A 6280-nucleotide genomic window follows, 5' to 3' on the forward strand; every position below is an offset into this window, starting at 1 on the left:
ATTTTACATTCCCACCAGCAGTGCCCTAAGGCTCGAGTTTCTCTTCATCACCTCTGACACCTCTTACTTTCCATTTGTTAAATAATAACCACCTGGTAGTGACCATAGGTTCACCTACCAGTGACCCTGGTAGTGAACGGGCATAGTGTTCACCACTCAGCCCGCCCTACTGAGCACACACTGCAAGTAGGACCATGAGGAAAACCCAGGAAGCCCCTGCCACGATGGAGCTCCTACTCAGGAAAAAGAATTTAAGCAAATCTGCAAATTCCTGTGTACCTACAAAGTCTTGCACTTCGTACAATGCAATGCCTTAGAATGTCAGGGCGCACAGAAACCTTAGAGGTGGTCAGCCAGCCCTTATATTATCCAGTTCCTCATACAGTGACCTTGCAGATCCCAACACAGCATCATCTTTGCACCGAGAATTTGGAAGGCTTAGTTATACGAAAGGAATTGGAGCTTCTTTGTTGAATTATCTTGGAGAAATTCCTTCCTTCCCTCCCTAGAGCTTCTGCATCTCGCTCTCCCTACTGGCCATTTTTATTCAGAGTTTAATCTCTCCAGACCTCAGTTTCTTCCATTATTAAATGACTTCTGAGATCCTGTCCTGCTCTGACATTTTATGGTCAAGACTGAGATGACATTGCCCAACCCGCTGTCCAGAGGGTGACCCACCACTTTCATAAAAACAATCATCATTAACCTATGCTAATTGGTCAATAAAACCATCATGATTTTATAGCGTGAAACTTGGGACATGCTGAGATCAGCACTCCTGATGAGCCTTTGAAACTAAAGTAGCCGACTGGTCACCCCTACAGTTCGATTAATCAAAATGGCATTAAGTTCAAACTTATTTTGCCAAAATAAGAATGTTGATGGGGAAACTGAGCAAAGGTGGAACAACCTCACAGTTAGAAGAACATGAGCCAATCAGCTTGGGGAAGGGAGCTTCTTGGAGGTAGGGGTTCATACAAGAAAAACACTCCAAAGGGCTTGCTTAATCACAGCAGCACGTTTTCTGGTCTAAGAAAGTCACATCATCGCCAGGGGGCCCCTGTGCCTGTGGACAGTGATGGGGTGGAGGCTGCTTTCCAGCCTTGCTGAGACCCACTCTTCCTCTAGTCATTCAGTCTGATCAGCATCTGTCCCATTCCCTACGTGTGGGCACCAGCTCTCATTCCTGACGCTCAGCTGCCGATTGGACTTGGCAGGATTCTGCTGATCTCTTAGCTCCCTCTCAGGAGTTTCTGTTTGCTACCTTGTTCAAAACAAAATAACAGCTCTTGTTACCTACCTACTATGTACCAGATAATTTACACACCTAATCTCACTAAACCCTTACAGACACCCCACGAAGAACACTTTTTCTCACCTTTTCATAGTTAAGGAAACTGAGGCTCAGAGAATTTAAATAACTTTCCCTAGATCACATGCAGGTGATGGGTGGAGCCAGGTTTCCTGCCCCGGCAGCTCAGCGCCCCAGGCCACTTGCTAGGAAACGGTCTCACTGTGAACTAGCGGTGACTTCACCTGACGAATGCAAAAGTTGAAAGTATGAGATGCGTTTGAGTGGCCAGCCAAAAGGCCCTAACAAAAACCCTGAGCGGACAGTGAGTTTGGAGGGCATGTACGCAAGAAGCCAGATGTGGTGCAGGTAAGAGCAGGCAGCTCAGGAGACCAAAAGTAGGACCTCTGAGAAAGCAGCGACATGTGGTTGTGAGGAGAAGACACGTCCTGCCAGGGAGGGGTGGGCCATCAATGCTGCACGTGGCTGTCAGCCACCTGCCATCATTCCTGGGTCGTCACTGCCAAGAAGACCTCCAGCCAAAGTCACACCATGCGTTCCCGTGCTCGACGTAGACTGCATGGTTAATGCCAAGTTAACAAAAAAGCATCCACATGGGCCTACAATCCATAGGCCAGCCATATTTTCACAAGAAGACAGTGGAAAGGGTTCTTATAAAGGGCTAAAGTCAATCCTAAAAGTGAGCCGGAAAATGACATGGTGACATATGACAGGGAGAACCTTGTGCGCAAATATGGAAAAGCATCAAACTTGTTCAGGAAAAAGGGAGCCTTCAGGTTCACCGCAGGTGTCAAGCAGCCCAAATTTAATGTAGAGATGAGTTTCAAGAGTCTATCTGTGGTGGGAAGTGTGGACGACCTGCTTCGTACAACCCAAGAAAGCATTGCCGACAGCTGCCAGGGCTCTTTTCAACTTGATGTGTCAGCACTCAGCCTTGTCATTGCTGTGACACTAATCAGGAATATTCCAGAAACATGATAGAGAGTTAAACTAAGATGTAACTTGTTGTGTACGTATTTAATTAATGCTTATAATTATGTTGGATTAATATATTATAGATGCTTGATTAGCAAACGCATAACATCATGACTGTTTGAAGGAATAACAAGATGGTCTTTCCCACGTACTTGTACTGGACAAATAAAGGACCTGAGGTGCGAGGAGCATCCACTAGGCTCCCGCAGCTGCTCAGCTACACAGCCTGCTCTGGTCTTCTGCGCCCTGGGCTATTGCTCAGCCCCTTGCTGTCACTGCCCTCACCGGTAGCTCCTGGAAGCGCCCACGCCCAGCGCCCTGCTCCTGCGCTGTCCTCGCCTTCTTCCCGTGGGACGGACCTGCCATACTCACTGGGGAGCTCTGTTCTCACTGGGCCCCCTCCCGCTGCACCGCCTCTGCCCCAGCTGCCCAGCTGCCTGGATCAGCTTTTCTCACTTCTTTGCTCACCACCTCCCACTGCCCACAGATTCCAGTTCAGCACCCTCTCCTTACAGAAGTCTTGCTGCTGAAATGACCAGGTCACATCCTTGCTTTATAGATCACACTTCATCGCATTTATCACCGATGCAGATTTCTAGGCATTTGTGTGATTATCTCCTCCCCTGGTCTACAAGCCCCTGAGAAGAAAGACTGCATCTGTTTTTGCTTATAACTGCACACAGCAACTAACATAGTGGGAGCTCACTTCATAGTATTGCGTGAAGGAATAAAATTAATCAGTCAGTTGCTATCAAATGGGATGATTCTCACATGATAATAGTAATAGTAGTAGCAATAATAAAATAGTTTACCCCACCACCACTGTGCCCCTTACCTTTAGGAAGCATAATCTCGCATTATAAACACCTGAATTTACAAACATCTCACCAGCTGCCAGCCGCCCGGTGCGAATCTACCTTATTCAGGCACAGATCACAGCCTGGACTCATGCCTCGTCCCCACTGCTTCCTCACCTCCCCAAAGGAACACGTGGTTGACCTGAATCACCTCTCGCCTTCGGTGTCCACTGCGGTAGTAGGTCCTGCACCATTCTGTTCACTGAGTCAGCTGTGGCTTAGTACCCTATGTGACGCCCCTCCTTCCCACCCTCTTCCACCTGTCTCCCACTTCATATCTCCCTCTCCCACCCCCTCTCCTTCTCATCGTTCTATTTGTGACCCAAAAACTGACCTTAATCATGACCGATGTAGAACACAGTGTAAGAGCAGAGCTCAAGTGATCCATCTGAATTAATGAGAAGGAAAGTGGAATCAGATGTCATAAAGAAATGGTGCTACCAGCCTCAAGACTCCTTGAATGTGCCAAACCCTTCTCCAGAAGAGTCTACATCTTTAACTTCCTTTCACCAGTTCTAGTTCATTGAGAGGTCGGTATTCTGGGTAAAGGACAACTAGTAAATTCACCTTGAGGCAGCAGAGCTGTCCATGAGCTGTTCGTGTCATCATAGACACCTGGATAGCAAGTGCCCTGAGAGGGACTGACCTGGGACTTCCGAGGACACTTCACAGCTGTGTTTCCATGCGCAGGGTCCACACTTCCCAACTGCTCCAGAGCCTTCACCTTCCCTTCTGAGGAGCGGGAGCCCTCCCACCCCGCTTTAGCAGAGTACAGGCAGTGCCAGCACCCCAAAATCTGATCCAGAAGAAGACCTGGCCACTGCCTGGGGGACCTGGCTGCCGCCCCACAGCCCCTCCAAGCATGCACCGGACCCGCACACTACCCAGCCCCCCAGCAGCAACAGCAGTGGGTCTCCAGAGCACATGCGGGTTGTCAGCCCTGAGGCTGGGCGGGCGCCCCTTTCCAGGTGGGCGGAGCTGATACCCCTGCTGCCCGTACTTGCAGAGCTCTGTGCATCCTGCGCCTCTCCCTCGGGGGCTGAGTGGAGAGTGTGGGATGTACGGGAGGACCACAGCGAGCCCCGGGATGCAGCAGCCCAGAGGCAGGGGCAGCGGTCAGAGGAAGGCGCCTCCAAGCACAGGGCCCAGGAAGGGGACAGCCAGGATGGCTGACGGGCTTGACCACCACCTCTGCTGGACTTGGGCCAGCACAGACGATGTCGCAGGAAACCGTGGCCAGGTGCACACGGGCGGCCTGTGCAAAGGGCCGCAGCGGGAAGAGGGAGGGTCGGGAAACAGACAGCAGCCACCCCCGATGAGGTTGGGCAGGGCCTCCTGGACAGACCCTGGACAGGCCGACCGCCCACCGGGTTTCCCAGGAGCAGGGAGGCTGTGGGTCCGAGTTGGGGCAGCTCCAGGGAGGCCCCTGCTGGCAGGCGAGCTCCCGGAGCCCCTCGTCTGTGGTCAGAGCCCCAGCCTCTCCCCAGCGCGAACAGAGCATCAGCAGGCCCCACAGCGCCTTTGTGTGATGCCTCAGCTTCTCCCTCCTCTGTGAGGGCCCATGTTCCTGAAAAGAGACTAGGAAGGAGCTAAGCGCAGAGCCCAGGCGTGGCTGGAGCCAGGCTGTGGGCGGGGCCAGCTGTCAGGCACCTAGGGCACACCTGCAATAGCAGTTTCAGGTGGAGGAAAGAAGGGCCAGTTCTCGGCCCAGGTTCTGTGCGGGCCCTGGCTGCCCACACACTGTGGTCACCTCTCCCCTTGGTGGGAGTCTCACCACTCGCCTTCAGTTCTCGGTGTGCGGGGAGCTTGCACACGTGGGGCCCGTCTGGGATCTAATGACAACTGTGGGCGGACGTAAGCAGTCAAGGCTTCGAGGGCAGCATGGTGCAGGAGACAAGAGCGACCTCAGGGAGCCAAGGACAGGCACGGACGGCCCCACCCCTCAGGCCTGGTCTCGGCACGTCCCCCAGATTTGCTCCCCCGCAAACCGGCCAAGATGGTCAATCCTCAGCAACTGGAGCCGCTTCCCAGACAAACATCACCCCACTGGTTCAGGACCCCACTAGTTCAGCACCCCACTAGTGCAGCACCCATTTCCGTGTTTTCAGCACAAACCTTGGGTTCAAACTCCAGACCTATTTCTCCTGGGACCTCGAGTCCTCAGACGCGACCCGCCCTGCTGCTCCCGCTTCCTTAGACCCACGCCGCAGTCTATGTCTTGCCTTTTCCTCAGTGAAACTCCAGATGTGATCCTCTCCCTAGAGGCAAACAAGGCACCTGCTGCCCAGAGGAGACGCAGCACTGGGTCAGCCGGTCTGGTAGGAGGGTCAGCCCGGCCCAGGGAGACGCCAGGGGCCGCACCTCAGACACAAGAAAAAGGGCTGGCTCTGCTGTGGGTACCAGGGAAGGCCGGGGAGCCTTGGGAGGCGCCCCTCACCCACCTCTGCCACATACACCTTCCATGCAGTCGCTACCCAAGATGAGCTCCGCAGACCACAGGCCCCTCGGGGGCTGCCCCCAGACCAGCCCTGGCCCAGCTGAGCTGCAGCAGGACACCTGACCTTGTGCCAGCCTGCCACCCTTGTTCAAAGCCCCTCTCAGTCCCCCTCTGTGGAGCACCCCAGGCCCCAGTGGATCAGGGGCTGACCATGTCTCCTAAACGCTGTGAAGGAGGGGCTGGCTGGCCCGGCTCTCCCACAGGTGAGGCTCTCCTGCCTCCAGTCCGTCTCCCTCTGCAAGGGCAGGGGCAGGCCTGGCCACGACACGCCCCCCTACACCTAGCTGGTGTATGTGGGAAGGTGGGAGGGGGGCGTGTGACGATGGAAACATCTCCTGTTCAGTGGAGAGAAAGCAGAGACTGAATCGGGGGCACAGAGCCATGTGCTTGCCCAGGCCAGAACGCAACAGCCAGAGCCAGCGAAGAGTGCATATAGCAGGCGCCAAGCGCTGCTGCACAGACCCCAGAGCAGCGAGGGCCATTTGGCTCTGCAGAGCTCAGCCCCAGAAGGTCCCTTTGGGTGATGGTGACATAGAGACCCCCGTTTGTCAGAGCCCCCAAGCCCTACTGGTGCCCAGGGTGAGCTTTAGAAGCTTGTGAACCCTGCCCGTGTCACACCTGCAGTCAGGAACACCTGGA

General features: G+C 54.1%; 1 long non-coding RNA gene across 1 annotated transcript; it reads right to left on the reverse strand.

Annotated features, from left to right (window-relative positions):
* Window positions 1–3477: 3477 nt before the first annotated feature.
* On the reverse strand, window positions 3478–5900 carry LOC143661451 (uncharacterized). The gene is made up of 3 exons (XR_013164606.1): window positions 5792–5900; window positions 5260–5402; window positions 3478–3532 (listed from the first exon to the last, which is right to left on the reverse strand). It is a non-coding gene; the product is annotated as an uncharacterized LOC143661451 (long non-coding RNA).
* Between the last annotated feature and the right edge of the window lie 380 nt (window positions 5901–6280).

This window comes from Tamandua tetradactyla, chromosome 17 (genome assembly GCF_023851605.1).
Source record: "Tamandua tetradactyla isolate mTamTet1 chromosome 17, mTamTet1.pri, whole genome shotgun sequence".
Classification (NCBI taxonomy): domain Eukaryota; kingdom Metazoa; phylum Chordata; class Mammalia; order Pilosa; family Myrmecophagidae; genus Tamandua; species Tamandua tetradactyla.